Source organism: Mauremys mutica, chromosome 12 (genome assembly GCF_020497125.1).
Source record: "Mauremys mutica isolate MM-2020 ecotype Southern chromosome 12, ASM2049712v1, whole genome shotgun sequence".
Lineage (NCBI taxonomy): Eukaryota > Metazoa > Chordata > Testudines > Geoemydidae > Mauremys > Mauremys mutica.
Window position 1 is genome coordinate 41,321,077 of NC_059083.1, and position 17,532 is coordinate 41,338,608.

At 44.5% G+C, this 17,532-nt stretch overlaps 1 protein-coding gene across 1 annotated transcript in view; it reads right to left on the reverse strand.

Moving 5' to 3' along the window:
• Positions 1–17,532, reverse strand: part of LOC123345053 (zinc finger protein 883-like) — a 902,586-nt gene that overhangs the window by 163,921 nt on the left and 721,133 nt on the right. The window lies entirely within an intron of this gene.

Sequence of the window (17,532 nt, forward strand, 5' to 3'; positions counted from 1 at the left end):
AGGCATGGGGCAGGCTCTGTCTCCTCAGATGGAACAGAATGTAGCAGCCTGCCTGCTTAGTGAATTGTTCCCGTTGTCTTTGTGAATTCCCCCAGGAGTATAAAACAGGTGTAAACATTTTAAGGCTCCTTTACTTTGCCAGAGTGATGTAAAGGACAGTATGGCCTTATTTATAAATGCTTATGGTGCTTTAGTGATTAGAACTGGTCTAAATTTTTGGACTGAAAAAATTTCCTATCAGAATGTGCTCCATGAACTGTTTGCTACTGACCTTTCTGGAGATGGTTAGTAGCCAATATAAATTGAGTTTGATTCCCCAGCACTCACTTGATTTTCAGTTGCCTATTATGTAACACTGAGCATATGACTTTATGTATTTCTTGACTAATTACTAGAAGTAAAGGGTCAAATCTAGCTACATTACTATCAGACAAAGGGGTTTGGTGGTTTCCTCCTATGCTCCCCACTCCCATTCGCCATAAATTGTATTGTAGTTGAAATAAATTATCTATATTATTGAAACCAGCATGATTATACTGCATTATTTTGACAAATAAAACATGCAGAATTTGTAATTTTTTGGCAAAAATTCCCTCAGGAATATTAAGTACCTTCCTGAACTGAAGCCTTAAAGAGCCCAGAAATGCAGCTCAATGGCCCCATCATCCTCCGTTTGGGAGGATTTTCTGGTCTCAAAAACGAAACAAAACTATAGCCTGGTCTGTACCTAAAACATAAAGGGGCATTGCTACATCCGTCAAAAAACAAACAAAAAAGCATACCTCACTGCTGTACTTATATCTTTCCCCATAGCCCCTCTCTTCAGTGGAGCAAGAGGCTAGTTGTGGTGCTGGCTTGTGAAGGAAAAGAGGTCAGATTGCATCTTCGTTCTGCCATGGGCTTTCTGAGTGCCCTTGGTCAAGTCGCTTAGCTTTTCTGTGTCTTGGCTCCCCATCAGAAAGTGGGGATAATAGCACAGCCCTGCCTCACGGCAGTGTGGTGAGAATAGGTAGATGAAAGATTGTGAAGCGCTTGTAGGTTTACTGATGAAATGCCTCTCTAAGAAATAAACATTACGGTAACAAGGTCTTAGTTTCCATGTCCTTTTCAGGAGCCTGACCCTTTGACCTTCAGAGAAGCCTCAGTGAGGTCCCAGGAAGGGGTGGGGTGGTGCAGAAGAGACAGCTATCCCCCGCCCACTGCCACCAATTCTTCTGTACAGAGCAGGCAAGCATAAATGGCTCTCTCTGAGTATGTCTACTCTTGAATTGCAGATGTACCTTAGGCCTTGTCTAGACTAGAAAAATTCTACTGATGTAGCAAGCAAAAGCTGTGTAAACTAGGAGGGTCTGCCAGGACAGTTATGTTAGCAAACCTTTTCTAGTGTAGACAAAGCCTAAGGCTCCAATCCTGTAACTGGATGATACATTTTACGGCCAGGGACCATTATGATAATCTAGACTGTGAACAAACATGTATTGTTGTCTTTTGAGGGTAGTAGGATTGGCTTGGAACCCTGGTTGTTTGAGGGAGGTTTTGAGAGGAGAGGTCAGTTCAGGATGCTCTGGTTTTGGGAGATCAGGGGAGACTGAAGCTGGTGCCTCTGCCATTTCTTTTTGGGGAAGGGCATAGTTGATGGTGGAAAGGGGCATCTTGTGCGTTTCATAATTTCAAAGGCTTAAAGAAGGATCATTACTATGGGAAATTAAAATCATTTTATAATTGAGCTTCTCTAAGGGCCGCTGTGATTGGCTAAAAATCACACCTGAAAAGGACTGCCGGAGGGCATGATGTCACAGAACGGATGACATATCACACTTGGTTTTGCTGGGAAAGGATGTAGCTTTCCATTGGTTAGCATCTGATCAATCAGAAAGTGAGGTGTGGTGGGCTTTTTTTCCCTCTTCTGCCAAGGTTTTCAAAGGGCCAGGGCGCTGGCAAGGTTAGTTCATAGTTCTGCTTGATAAGATGAGCCAAGCCAAGGCAAGCCAGACTTCATCTGACCAGACTAGAAAGCTAAGAAAGTAACACAGGAAAAGAGAGGCCAGAAAGACCAGGCAAGCAAATTGCTTGACCACTGTCAGCTGGTGATATGAGTGAGAGTATGAATTCAGGTGAGACCTCCAAGCACTTCAAGGCCAAGGTGTCCTATTCATCCAGGACCGGGTTGCTGCTCCATGTTAGCCACATGGATAGGATGCTCTGCAGAGGAAACTTTGCAAAGGGTATTGGAGCCACAGCCTTGGTTTATGTGGCTGCAGTTCTTGAATACCTGATCTTCAACATTGTGGATAGGGCTGGCTCCATCACCAAACACCACAATAGGCATCAGATTTCCCCACGGCACCTGAAACTTGCTATCCGAAATGATTTTGAGCTCAACAAGCTGCTGGGTAGGGTCACCAACTATCAGCGCGGGGATGCAGCCAACAGCAAGTCTCTGCTTTTCCAGCCCAAAAAAAACAAGGACAGGAAATCCTCCAGAAGAAGGACTGTTCCACCTCCCATCCCTGCTGAGTGAGGACTGAGCAAAAGGGAAGGAATCGACTTGATTGCTAATCACTTTTCCAACCCAACAACTGTGATGTAATAAAAGAGGTTAAAGTGCCCTGTCTGACATTGTGAATTCCTTTTCTCTGTTGTTCATCTAAGGTTGTAAGGGGTAACTCAAGAATTTAGGAAGCTGCACAGATACTGTGATATGAAAGCCTTGATAGACAAAATATGAGCATTTAATAAAAATAGACATGCTCAGAATGGCTTAAGACCGTTAAAAGTGGTTATCATAGATTTATTATCTTGCAGGTATTTCTCCAATTGCCTGAACATTAGGTCCATTTTTCTAGGCCATGAAGCTGCTTTGGATCAAGTTCTTGGTGAAGACCGGGAGAACAAACTCCCCAGGGGAGCAGTAAATCCAGATACAAAAATAAGAGAGAGCCTGTGAGCTAATTTTTCAAAAGGGACCAGTGTTTTTCAGTGCTGTAGGTTTGGTTGCCCAGTTTGAGATATCCTAAACGAGCTTAAATTCCAGGAGAGTTCTGAGCACCCGATTCCTGAAAATCAGGTCTCTTTACAGTGTCCAAAGCTGGGCATCCAAAAATTGATGTACTCAGACTTACTGTCCATAAGAACAGCCATACTGGGTCAGACCAAAGATCCATCTAACCAAGTATCTTGTCTTCTGATAGTGACCATTGCCAGGTGCTTCAGAGGGATGAACAGAACAGGTAATGGTCAAGTGATCCATCCCCTGTTGCCCATTCCCAGCTTCTGAAAATTATATCTATGGGTCTGTTTTTCTCTCACTGGTGTAAAATTTGGTATAACTCCATCGTTTTCAAATGATTAGATAGCTGGGAGTTTGAAATAAAGAATGACCACCTTTATATTAGCAATCTGAGATGAGTAATAATCAGAGGCAACTCATGCCTGCCAAGAGTGGGGAGGTGGAGTGAGGGCAGCCGGCTTCAGTAGTGTTACTGAGCATGCCCGGTCCGTGTGAATATGCTCAGTCCAAGCCAAGCAGGAAATCAGAACGGGGGCGGGGGGGGAGAGAAGGGGAGCCTTGCCCCCCTCTCTCCCCCCACGCATCCCCTCTGGTAATAATGCTTCAAAAATAATGAAATGTAGCCGGTCATGGGGCTCCAATCCTGGTTGGGATCTCTAGATGCTACTATAATAATAATGATAAATAATTTAGTTATTAAAATGCATTTAAACTGAAAGATTATAATTACAGAAATATAATGATAAAGCTACAGGATAGAATGGTTTGTGTGGCAGTTTAAAAAAATTAAATTATTCTCACAATGATCACCATGACTACCCCAAAATAATTATAGAATAAATTATTATTAATATTATTTGTAAAGCACAGCCCTGTTGAGATGCTCAGCATACTGTGTAACCTAATGTTGGTAGTCCAACACTGACAATGATGACAATAAATAACTTTATAACTATATGGAAATACATTAAAACATAATATCCCTTCTCCCAATTTAAAATTTTAACCAGACTAGGGGTCCAGTGCTGATCCTGCAAAGGCTTACTACTAAGTACTTACTCCCATGAATTAATCCCTTGGAAGTCAATGGACCTTCTTGAAGTAGCAAGCGTGACAGTTATGGCAATATCTGGCAGTATCCTGGACAAACTTGATTGAATTAAGTTTTAAGTATTTTAGGAGTTCAGTGTATTAAGAAAACAAATGTTTCTGTGCTACTGTGGGATTGCATGGAACTTCTTTAGAAGGAAGATCAGATTAAAGCAATCTTGGGGAAGTGTTGTGAGCTTTGAATGACGTCGTTGACCAATGTAGCAGGCATAAGTGATATTTGGGACACTGCATGTGAAATGGAATTCCTAGGAAGTATATGGGAGAAGGGGATTGCAAACTTCCACGTACAGGTTCAGCCTTTGAAACTTTTTCCGGAGGGGGATGCGGGACCTTTTGTCTGCTGATCCTGTTACATGAGGACAGTCCAAAGACAAACTGTATGGCAGAGTAGCTGATTTAGGGTTATGTTTACACTTAAAATGCTACAGCAGCACAGCTGCAGTCCAGTAGTGCTTCAGTGTAGGTAGGCACTCACTACAAAAATGGGAGGGGTTCTCCTGTCACTGTAGTTAACCCACTTGCCAAGACGCAGTAGCTAGGTCAATGGAAGAATTCTTCCATTGACAGAATGCTGTCTAGACTGGGGGTTAGGATGGCATAGCCATATCTCCTCAGGGTTTCAAACTCATACCCCTGAGCGCTATTGCTGTGTTGAGGTAAATTTCCAGTGTGACCAGCCCTCACTTATGAGGGTGCTTGTTCTGAGCTAACAGCTGTTATGAACTCATGACCATAGAAACTCCCCTGGGTGGGTTTTGAAGGACAGTTCACCGGCTAGAGCCCTTTTTGGAATTGCAGTGAGCTCTGGTAAACTTATTAGCATGTTGTAGGTTCTATTGTTCTGAATAGGTTTTCTCTGTAATGCTTTTACCTTAAGAATAAATGTGCTTGCTTAGAAAGAGCTATGCAGTAGCTTCACTGTGGCAATTACACTGTTTACTGTCACTGAGAAGAAAAGTAAAGCAGGTCAGCTTAGTCAGCCTGACTTTGCTGAGAGCTATGCAGTCTGGAAATACCCTGGTCAGAAGGGAGCGAGATGTAGGTCTCCACTCAAAGAGGGCTGATGGCTTAGGAGCCAGGAGCCTAAGTGGACCACAAGGGGGAATACAGGTGCTGTTGCTCTGAACTATAACAGTAAGCACTCTGCATAGTAGCAAGTGACTGCAGGATCCAACTTTTTAAGAGGTAAAAGGGATACAGGGGAAAGTAATGAATAGGAGGAAAACTAAAAAGGTTCTGTGAATAACGTTCAAAATGAGGTTATTTCTAAAAATTGGGAGAGGTGGATTGAGAGCTAGTTCTGCGTGTTAGGAGCCAGCACTGCAATGGATAATCTCCAGCCAATCAAACACTTGGTGGTTAGCATCCCTGTCTGAGTTCACAGGACAAAGTCCCAGGGAGGAGTTATTAAACATGGCCAGAGTGTATACCAGTTAGACCTATTAAAAATCCTAGCATCTATGGTCAATATTGAACCACTCCATCAAAATCACTCCATCACTTTGCAGGCACGTACTGTGAAGAGGCAAGAAGATGACAATTTATCTCTGTCCTTCTGTTTTGATTTGAGGATTGCTTTTTAAGGAGTGGTTTGACTTCATGGCCTGAGCATGAAAGTTTTAGTTCATTGTAGGTGTTTGTAAAAATAGGTGTGTAGCGCCCCTCTCCACCTGGTTACCTCCTTTAATGCCAATCCGCTTACAGGTTTTGATGGACAGGTCTGGGTTCTTTTGGATCCCACCACTCACTCAGCAGGGTGTATCTTCTTTCTTTTTTTTCTATTAAATTATTTGGCGGTGCCTTCACCCCCCTCGCTCCTTCATGGCAGGGTCACCAGGGCAGCTTGGGCAGAAAATTCTGGCTACAGAGTAATCCCCACTTACTTGCCAGACGGTTGGAGACTTCCAAGAAATAACACAAACACATAAAAATATATTCAACACACAATTATATTAAACAGGAGATAAAATACAACATAACAGGGCGAAACACTATTTTTAGGGTCACCGGTGCCCACACTGAAAATACCCGTGACTTGATGTAGCAAATGTAAAATTAGTGTCCCGTTGGTACACGTACTTTGCTAGGGCCCTTGAGGACCTATAACCACAAAATTCTTCTCTGCAGTGTTTAGCAGTGTGGCTGACTGGGTTCAGTACAGCCCAAAGGACTGGTAAAGGAGGTGGTAAATCCCTCCACCGGTGTAATATGCAGCAGGTTATAAAATCCTCAAACCCTCACTCCCTGTCTTGAGGACACAGTTCAGGGAGTAGGGGGTCCCAAAAACAAATTCCCTGACTAACTAACTAAAAGATGGTGCACTCACAAACTCCATGAATGATCCTCAGGTTCGAAGATGACACTGGACCCCTCAGTCACTGCAAAGGGGCTGCTGTCCGCTGGCAGGTATCCTCCTCAAGCAGGAATCAGGCTGAGTCGGTCCCAAGGTTTCCGCTCACCACAAAGGGGTGCAGGGCTCAAGATGTAGGTTATACAACTACCCTAACACCCAACTGTAGCCTCCTAGCCCAGCCTCCAGTCACACACTCAGCAGGCAGCTTCCCTAGGGAGCTGGAGGGCGAACCTAGCCTGGCTGGGGAAATTTCCCAGCAAACGCTACCAATTGGGAATCATCAGTGGGGAAGGAAAACCCACCTGAGGGATTTGCTGGCAGGTTCCTTGAGGCCTGTTCTCAGGGGGAACCCTGCATGCAGGCCTGGGACTCACTAGCTCCCCACACAGCCAGTCTTTCCCTTGCTGTGGCTGGCTCCATTCTCTTAACACTGATTAAAAATAGTTTACCAACCAAAGCTAAGAAAATGCACTTCAAGCTACCATTGCCTCATGGGAATGGAAGATCAGTAAAGATTCTCACACAATCCTAAGATTCTGAACTATTGAGATGAAGGGTGTGTACGGGGAGATCTTGGCTGACTAGCAAAATACATGGACCACTGGCGATAATTGGAATATTAATTATCATACTTGTTGGTGCCATTAGGCATATCCCTAGATAACTCAGGAGGGTAGAAAACCACAGTATTAATGAAGCTTTTCTGTACCAGGCCTGAATGGACCAAAGCTATTTTATGCTTGTCCAAAGTGCTTCCATATTAAACTCTAATTGAACTCCCAGGCTAGTATTGAGAATGGAATGTGTAACAGCTTCTTATCAGTGTAAGACACCAGAAGATAGGGCCCCTTTTTACTATCTCCTGTTTAGTTTAGAAAGAGGGGAGGGGAGACAAGGTAATAAATTCAGAAGTAAACCAAGGTAACAGCCTTGAAAAGTTACGAGATGAATTGTCTGCTGTCAAGGATGATTTAATTGTTAACTATACACTGTATAGGAGTGGGGAGGAGACTAGTGGGGGGTAATGAGGATGCCTTGTTGAAATCATGTATAAGAAGACACACACAGCTTGTATCTGTGTGTGCAGGATTTGAGATGGTAAATATCTCCCTGGCACCTTACTTGAGCTCAAATAAACTTTTTCTGCATTCTCCACCCTGGTGTGATAATTAGTGCGACGCACACCGGGCAACGAACCACTGTTTGCTGCCTCAGGCCTTTTTGGGCCGGCAACAGTCTTGGCGTCCCTGGGTGGGCTCGAGGCAAAATTGTGCCTTGCCCGGACTCCTCCAATGGCCGGTGGACGACAGTCACAGCCGATGCCCAGCGCGCACCGGTGCTTTTACCGGGGGCCTCGGCAGAGACGCGTCAGGCTGACCTTGGAGGACACAACGGTGCAACGCGCTCAGATAGTGGAGAAGCAGCTGCGGGCGACGGTGAGGAACCGGTCCTGTGGAAAAGGGAGGAACAGTTCAGTGCTGTTAACCTTTTGTTTGCCTGTTAAGACCTGGGGACGCCCAGTGTCTTCCCATAGGTATGGGGCAGGGATAGAGTACAGGCAGGGCATGGTGTATGCCCCCAGAATGCATTCTAGCAAATTGGAAAGTGTTTGGTTTGGATCCAATGATTAAGGGTAAACTAAAAAGGTTCTGTACAGTAGACTGGCCTCAATATTAACTAGAGAGCCAGGAAAGGTGGCCACCAGAAGGATCACTTAATTACAACATGATCCTTCAATTACTTTTGTTTTGTTAGCAAATGGGTAGCTTTTGAAACTGTTTGTATAAAGAGCTCTTGTAAAAATCCCCCACCATATGCCCCAGAGCTGCACTGGGAGGAGGATTGTCCGTGGGAATAATGGTCTTGGTGTGTGTGTGTGTGTGTGTATACCAGTGTGAGTGTCTGTTACTGGAAGACGCCCAGATTAACCTGTGAAGCAAATGCTAATGATCAGGAGTAGTCTAACGCAAGCCCAGTAACTAGTGGATCTTTAGGAGATCCGACCCACGGTGGGCTGACTCAGCCTGGCATCGTCCGGCGAGGAAGCTGCCTGGGTCTAGGAATGTGTGAACCCATCTTCCCTCCCCCCCCCTGTAGGGAGAGATTCTTAGTTTATGAGCCGCTAGCGCGGACAGGGCCCCCCTCTTTGTGTGTGTAAGTGGAAAATGGGGGAAGGGACAGTCTAAATATTCTACCTCACCCCCTAAGGGTACCCCAGCATAGTACATGTACGTACATTATGGTCCTGAAACCTGCAGGTATTTAGAGAATTGGAATCTTTACACGCGTAAAAATCCATCTAAACAATGTCCATTAGAAGGTACCTTCAATCTAGATAAGATCATATATCTCAGAGGAGCTTTTAATTACCAAAGGAAAAGCCTCTGACACGGTGTGAGCAATTCGTCTAGGAATGGGTTAATTTGAAACTCTGCTAAGCCCAGAGATAAAGAGAGAGCTGCTCTGTGTATTAGGTCAGACTATGTTAAGTACAAAGAAAAATTGCTTTTAGCCTCAGCTGGCTGTGGGAAAATATAGACAGAGGTAAATTAAAGGTAATATAAGTTACAGAACTGAGATTGCATTTGCAAAGCTTAACTGTTCAGTGAGATTTAACAGTCTTTGCAATCCCAGAGCTGGTATGGCTTGGTGACCTGAACTGGAATCTCTGAAAGAGACACTGCAGGAGATTCCAGGGTGTAAAAGAACAGCTCTCCCAAGAGTGGAAGCATGTTGGAAATACTGGATAAGCTGTATACAGAATAATCTCCTGTCCACCTATTCCCCTTCTCTGAATGTTATATACAGACGTGGTCGTCTGGATATGTGTGAGTATTAAAGTGGCTTAAGGCTTGGGGAAGCTTTGGGGTTTGGTTATATGGTGTGTTTTGTCCTCCCCCAACGTCCTGCAGTAGATAAATTGGTAACAGATTTGTCACAGTTTGGTGAGTAATTGAGAATGGGGGAGCCCTATAGAATTTACACCATCTATTTGTTTTACCTTTGTTATGTTGTGTTTCTTTTGTTTGGAACTGTTGGTGTTATATGTTGAGGATTGCATGATTAAAGGTGAGCCTACTCTCAGCTGCAGTAAGTCTGAGAACTAGAAAGGGGTTCTACCCCCAGTTGCAGCAGGACTGGGCAATAGAGTAGTTGGAGAAAAAGAACAAATATGTACTTGATAACTAGAATTGAGCAATTAAGAGCATAGATCATGACCCAGACAGCAACTCAAACCTGCGCTCAGGGCAAGTTGCAGGCTTTGAGACAGGATTTCTAGTTAGAAAAGGAAGCCCTGGTTAAGCAAGTACCAGTCCTTCAGGGACTTGCCAAAATTTAACTATTTGTGCTCAGCATACACCGTAATAGTAGTGTGTTTGCTACAAGGGGAGATTAAATAATTAAACACCAGTGGGTCATGTGTTTTGCCCAGGTGGCAAGCCTCACAAGGGAAGACTCGGGTAGTCTTGTGAGTTAAAATGTTTTAGGGAAAAAGACCAGAAGGGTGGGGGCTAGTTGAGAAGCCAACCCCCCCTTAGTTAAAACTGGCAGTGGAGCAAATTGGTGTCTAGGGAAAGAATGGTTCCGCTAGAAAAGAAGGATCGGGCCCAGGCAGGCAGACAACAGACGGAGAGATTGGAAAACGGGTTGGAAACTTTTGAGGGTCTAGTGGAAGAAAGGAGTAAATAGGTATAAACATGGGGATTTCAAATATCCAGGAGGATACTTGGAATAGTGATTTAAGTTGAGAAAAGTGGTTGTTGGAGAAAACAAGTGAGTGATTTAAGGCAGTGTGAAAAGTTAACTCCGTAGTTGCTGGAGGGAACAGCAGTTGAACTTTGTAAAAATGCTAAAGAGAAAAATTCTTGGTGTCTTTGAAATGTTTGTAAATAAATTCAGGCAAAGAAATTATTAGATTGCAATCATTTGGTTATGACCCATTTAGTTGAATTATCTAAAAAATGTTTATATAGTGCTATGTAATTGAAATCTTATTAGGTTCTAAAGGCACTATAAGTGATGATGTTTTCTTTCAGTGTTTAAAAGCAGGAGTTAAAAGTACAAAGCAAGTCAGGAAGCATCTGTATTGATGCAAGTTATCTAACTGATAAAGTAGAAGTCACTGAGACCTAAGCTGCCTATGAAACATATATATAAAAATATGGGGTAATTCCCCTGTTTTGCCTGAAATCAACTAAGGTATTTGTATATTTTCAGTGATGATTGATTGCCCAGAAAGGGTAGACTTCTGTTTTTGTCTTTCAGATAATCAGAGAAAACTGATGCTAGCTGAACAGCATTCAACATACCATGCCTTTGATGGCACAGTAAAAATTATGTTTTGTTTTATGTTCTGTCTTGTGGTGTCTGTCTGGTGGCCAAAATTGTTTTGTTTATGGGATGGTCTGGATTGGAATACAGATACTTGTTTTGTTCAACTTGGAATACAAAGTGCTTGGATAAATTGGGAAAAATGTGATATACTAAAGTCTAATACATCTCCTTAAGTAAGAGAAAGAGAAACTTTATTGGCCAAATCTTTTAATTGAAAATTGTTAATAAAACTTGCATACTAATAGTTTTTGGAAGCAAGGACATGGAAAGTTAACCCACTCCCCATATTATATTTGGATCCTTCTGGCTATCTCAGATTTCTAGCCAGAGGGCTGGGGATGGTGGGAAACTATTGGACTAGAGGCTCTATGAAATAAACTCGTTAAAGTGGGTGTGCTTGTCCTAACTTGTTGTCCCAAAGCTCTGGAAAAAGTTATTTTAGTGAAAGGATAGATGTGACAAACTTTAAATAATAAGACTAATGTACTGTATAAAGGCAATGTATATGTGTTCATTGTTAGAAAAAGATGTATAAGTGAAGGCTAAGTTTCCTTTGTAGGTTAAAAGAAGCCAAACAGAAAAAAGGAAGAAGAACAAGTTAACTGAGGAAAAATAGCTAACATGCTGAGTTTAAAGATAGGGCATTAGCCCCATTTCAGGACACTGCTCTCAGCTAAGACTTAGCTAACAACCAAGACAAGGGGGGGGGGGGCTTAAATGTTCCCACACAGCTGTAAAGTCTGCAAATCGCTGACAGGCACTAATGAAATGTGTTAGGTTTCTTTTTTTCACAGGTAAAGACAAACTACACAAAGACCCTAGGAGGCCTGCCACTTCTTGGAACCAGGAAACTGGATTAATGTAAAGCTCCACCAGCGAAAGACTGCTTTGGCTCTATGCTGGAAAGACCCTTATTAAGTCCTGGTGACCACCAACAGCGTTGTGCAGTGTCAGAATCTAGGATTTCCTGACCAAAAAGGACATAAAGGACTGACCCTGGTGTAGAAACCAAGAATTATACACTGGCAGGAAGAAATTTGTGGGACCCCTGTTTGAGACTGTGGTATTGATTAGATTTTGGGGTTTATTTTACAGGCTGCGCCCTGTGTTTTGGATAAATCCTTCAGCATGTATTGCTCACAAGGGGCTGCCATAAGATTAGCACAACAGAAAGCCTGGGTTGTTTCCTCTGCAAGTCGAGGAAATTGATCAGATCTCTGTGGACTCAGGCCAATAATATAGCAACCATTTGAAATATTCTTACAAGCTGGGAACATGATAAGAAATTGGGCCAACTAGAAGGGGCCACTAGCCTTATTTTTAGAGCTCAGCTATCCCAAGGACAGGCTGGAGTTGGTGGCTTACATGTCATTTCCACCCTCAGTTCTATGACCCAGAAGTTGCTGACAGAGATGGTATTGAGAATCACTGAGACTGGGAAGGTATTGCAGTGGGATCTGGTATATTTAGATGGATCTTGAGCACCAGACTTGGCCCACTGCCCTTACAGACTATCAGGAACCATCTGATCTGTGGTCAGGGGGATGACATACTTGGACACTTTCTGGATGGAAGTATGGACATTCACAGTGCTCCTTCCAGGCATGTGGACCGGTTAGGGTGGGTGTGGGCTTCCACATACCGAATCCTACCGGGTCCATAGGGAGGATGAATGTGGAACTGAATACCCCAGCTCCCTAGAGTTTAATTGTTTTTTTTGTCTTCAAAGTATGAGAAAACTCAGCCAAATGTTTGTTGAGTATTCTCAAAGGGGGGGATTGTTGGTGCCATTAGGCATATCCCTAGATAACTCAGGAGGGTAGAAAACCACAGTATTAATGAAGCTTTTCTGTACCAGGCCTGAATGGACCAAAGTTATTTTATGCTTGTCCAAAGTGCTTCCATATTAAACTCTAATTGAACTCCCAGGCTAGTATTGAGAATGGAATGTGTAACAGCTTCTTATCAGTGTAAGACACCAGAAGATAGGGCCCCTTTTTACTATCTCCTGTTTAGTTTAGAAAGAGGGGAGGGGAGACAAGGTAATAAATTCAGAAGTAAACCAAGGTAACAGCCTTGAAAAGTTACGAGATGAATTGTCTGCTGTCAAGGATGATTTAATTGTTAACTATACACTGTATAGGAGTGGGGAGGAGACTAGTGGGGGGTAATGAGGATGCCTTGTTGAAATCATGTATAAGAAGACACACACAGCTTGTATCTGTGTGTGCAGGACTTGAGATGGTAAATATCTCCCTGGCACCTTACTTGAGCTCAAATAAACTTTTTCTGCATTCTCCACCCTGGTGTGATAATTAGTGCGACGCACACCGGGCAACGAACCACTGTTTGCTGCCTCAGGCCTTTTTGGGCCGGCAACATACTGATTGCCAAAAGCAGCTAAATCAGTAGGTCTTAACAGGATAACTAAGCAAGCAGCCCGCAGGGATGGTGGGGGTGGAGGGCCTGAACATCTGTCCTTCCTGATAAGATCTCTGTCTAAAACACATACCTCAGCAATTTCAACAATCAGAGAGCTTATCTATATCTGCCCATTGGTGTTGACACCATGGGGCACTACTACCCCTGAAATGGATCTTTACTGACTCCAGGTGGAGCAGATTACTGTCATACCAGTGAAAAAGATCCACAGCAATTATTTTCAATATACAGCAGTTTATTGAGAAGGAATTACACAAGCGCTAAAGGGTTATATCAAGCACATAACTCCTATGTTAGACTTTAAGAGCAATACATTAAGAGCTATGCATTCCCCTTAACGAGCCTCTCTTTCACAAACACACACAAACAGGCCCTGCACTAGCTTCACACAGTTCCTGCTTGGCAAGCAGAGAAGGTGGTTACCAATTTTACAGACGGCTTCTTCTTTCCTGGTCTGTTCTTCTCAGCCCTCTGGTCTGTCTCAGATTCCCCAAAGCAAGGCCTCGGTTGCCTTGAGACCCCTCTGGTTCACAGTCCTACTCGAGCCCACGGAGGAGAGTTTTGACTACTCCATCTAGCAGCATTGCTTCTTTACGCGTCAATTAAGGAATCCCAACAGTAATTTAATTTGCTTGATTTTTATACTCTTTCCTCAAAGGAGTCATATGTCCTCAAAGGAGTCCTGGCTTAAAAGCATGCCCAGTAGGTGTGTGGTTACTAATTTTTACCTAATTAGTATTTTTAGAAGGGGCAGGAGGGATGATACTGAACGAAGATCACCCCACGTCTACTCACTTATCAATCATTCACTCTAGCTCTCTGTGTGACCTTCCTGCTGTAAGGTCATTATAACCAGGTTGACCTGTGCTCCATGCTGGAGCTTTATATATGTGATATTTATTTTTTCAGGTGCCCATGTTTGCTGACCAATAGGTTCAATATCGATTGTACACGCAGACTTTGCCAGTTCTTTATTAAATTTGCTTCTGCTTAAAGGATGCCCCTGCTCACAGGTTCCTTTGCAGCCATTCAGCCATGTTTAAGTTGTGGCAAGTTATGCTCTCATCATTCATTCAGTATGGCCACACCAGTTTGGCTCCATCCCAATAGTTGGAATGTGTTTGTCAGGGCCCTCAAGACGTGGACTCTGCAAAAAAAATCTGTCTATTTAATGGTTTGAGGAGACCTCTTGCTTAAACTTTGAAATTGTTTGCTTAACAAGTTTTTTTTATTGACATGTTATTGTTAGAGTAACCCAAATAAATAAGGAGAGAAAGTATGGTGATTTTTCAGGAACACTTCATGGACACATCATAGGGTCCCCACAAGGCAACTGAAAGACTGGCCAATTGGATGGCTGTTCTTGTACCACTTGAAGACCTCTCCAGACTTCAGTAATTATTGATTTTTGGAGTGTTTTACTAACCAGTTGCAAATGTGTGTAAATGCTTCAGACTAAATAAAGTAAAAGGGCTCTTGTAGTGTACTGTTTGGGCCAATCATCTATCAGTCGGACAGACGTGGCTCCATTGATTTATTTCCTGCCACCGCCTCACAAAGGCCTGGTCTACACTAGGACTTTAATTCGAATTTAGCAGCGTTAATTCGAATTAACTGCGCACCCGTCCACACCAGGAAGCCATTTAATTCGACCTAGAGGGCTCTTTAGTTCGAATTCAGTACTCCACCCCGACGAGGGGAGTAGCGCTAAATTCGACATGGCTATGTCGAATTAGGCTAGGTGTGGATGCAAATCGAACTTAGTAGCTCCGGGAGCTATCCCACACTGCACCACTCTGTTGACGCTCTGGACAGCAGTCCGAGCTTGGATGCTCTGACCAGCCACACAGGAAAATTTGAATTTTCCCGGGAAAATTTGAATTCCTTTTCCTGTCTGGACAGTTAGAATCTCATTTCGTGGTTGGACATCGGGGCGAGCTCAGCAGCACCGGCAGCAATGCAGAGCTATCCAGCAGAGGAGTTCATGTAATCTCTGAATAGAAAGAGGGACCCAGCATAGACTGACCGGGAACTCTTGGATCTGATCGGTGTGTGGGGCGAGGAGTCTGTGCTTTCGGAGCTGCGCTCCAAAAAACGGAATGCAAAGACCTACGAGAAGGTCTCCAAAGCCATGAGAGACAGAGGATACAGCCGGGATGCAACGCAGCGCCGGGTGAAAATCAAGGACCCCAGACAAGGCTACCAAAAAATCAAAGCGGCAAACGGACGCTACGGAGCCTGCCACCACTGCCCCACCAGTGACCATGGACTCTGACGATGGGACAGTGTCGACGGACAGTTCCTCGGCGATGTTCGCGGACGGGGAAGATGAGGAAGGGTTTGTGGAGGACGAGGCAGGCGACAGCGCTTACAACGCTGGTTTCCCCGACAGCCAGGATCTCTTCATCACCGTCACGGAGATCCCCTACTAACCCTCCCCGGCCATTAACCCGGATCCTGAATCAGGGGAAGGAGCAGTCGGTAAGTGCTTTAACCATGTAAACTTTTATTCTTAATATAACAGGAATCTGAAGTATGTGAAAAGGAGGTCTCTCTATATATGGGGATAGAACAGAAATCCTCCTGGGAGATCTCCACGAAGCTCTCCTGGAGGTAATCGAAAAGCCTCCGCAGGAGGTTCCTGGGGAGAGCTGCCTTATTGGGTGCTCCGTGGCAGCACACTTTTCCGCGCGAGGCTTTCAGGAGGTACTCAGGGAGCATTGCCTCCCCGAGCACGGCTGCATAGGGCCCTGGTTTGTGCTGGCTTTCACGCAGCATGCGCTCTCTATCTCCTTCAGTGACCGTCCTCAGGGTGATCTCGCTTGGAGACTCCTGCATCTAATTAGGGGAATTACTGTAATGTTACGCCTGGTCCAAAGTATTTTTAAAAAATCTCCGGACAGACGGCATAGCAGAGACTCAGCACGCTGCTGCGTGACGAGCGTAACGGAAAGCCAAAGAATCAAATGGACGCTCGTGGAGGGAGGGGGGACTGAGGACGCAAGGTATCCCACAGTTCCTGCTGTCTCCGAAAAGCATTTGCATTCTTGGCTGAGCTCCAAATGCTTCTAGGGTCAAACACAGTGTCCGCGGTGGGTCAGGGCATAGCTCGGCAATTTACGCACCCCCCTCCCCCAGAAGTGAAAGGGAAAACAATCCTCTGTTGACTCTTTTACATGTCACCGTATCTTTACTGAATGCTGCAGATAGATGCGATGCTGCAGCACTCAACACCAATATCCTTGCTCCCCCCCCCGTCATGGGTGGCTGACGGTACAATATGACTGATATCCATCGTCATCATCAGCCTATTGGCACATGGGGCAGTGCAAAAGGACTGGTAACCATGCCGACTAGCATCTGTCAGGTCCCCCAATGTCAGGTGCACCTAATTTTTCATGGTAGATGGTGCAGTATGGTTGATAACCGTCTTCATCATAGCAACAGGGGGCTGAGCTTCATCAGCCCCCACCCTTCATGTGTAAAGAAAAGATTCAATTGCCCCTGGACTAGCAGCAGGATGCTGGGCTCCTCTCCTCCACACTCCTTAATGTCCTATCTGGACATAGCAACTGGAGGCTGCCTTCCACTCATTTCTCACTAACAAGTCACTGTGTCTTATTCCTGCATTCTTTATTACTTCATCACACAAGTGGGGGGACAATGCTATGGTAGCCCAGGAAGGCTGGGGGAAGAATGGAATGAACAGGTGGGGTTGTTGCAGGAGCACCCCCTGTGAATAGCATACAGCTCATAATCTATGCAGGATCTGACACAGAGCAGCTGTGCTCTCTGGTTCTCTGATACAGTGGTTCTCTAGTACACTTGCCCATATTCTAGGCAGGACTGATTCTATTTTTAGATACCAAAAAGGAGGGATTGACTCAGGGAGTCATTCCCAATTTTGGCTTTTGCGCCCCTGGCTAAGAGCAGCCAGGGGCACTTATGACAGCAGCAAATGGTGCAGTGCAAAAGGACTGGTAACCATGACCATCTTATTACCAATTTATGGTATGGTAGATGGTACAGTATGGCTGGTAACCATCTCTGCTGTCATGCAAAAGCAAAAGCATGCTGCTGTGTAGCGCTGCTGGACCGCCTCTGTCAGCGGCATCTAGTACACATACGGTGACAGGCACAAATGGCAAAACAGGCTCCATGGTTTCCACGCTGTGGCGTCTGCCAGGGCAATCCAGGGAAAACGGGCTTGAAATGATTGTCTGCTGTAGCTTTCCCGGAGGAAGGGATGACTGACGACATTTACCCAGAACCACCCGTG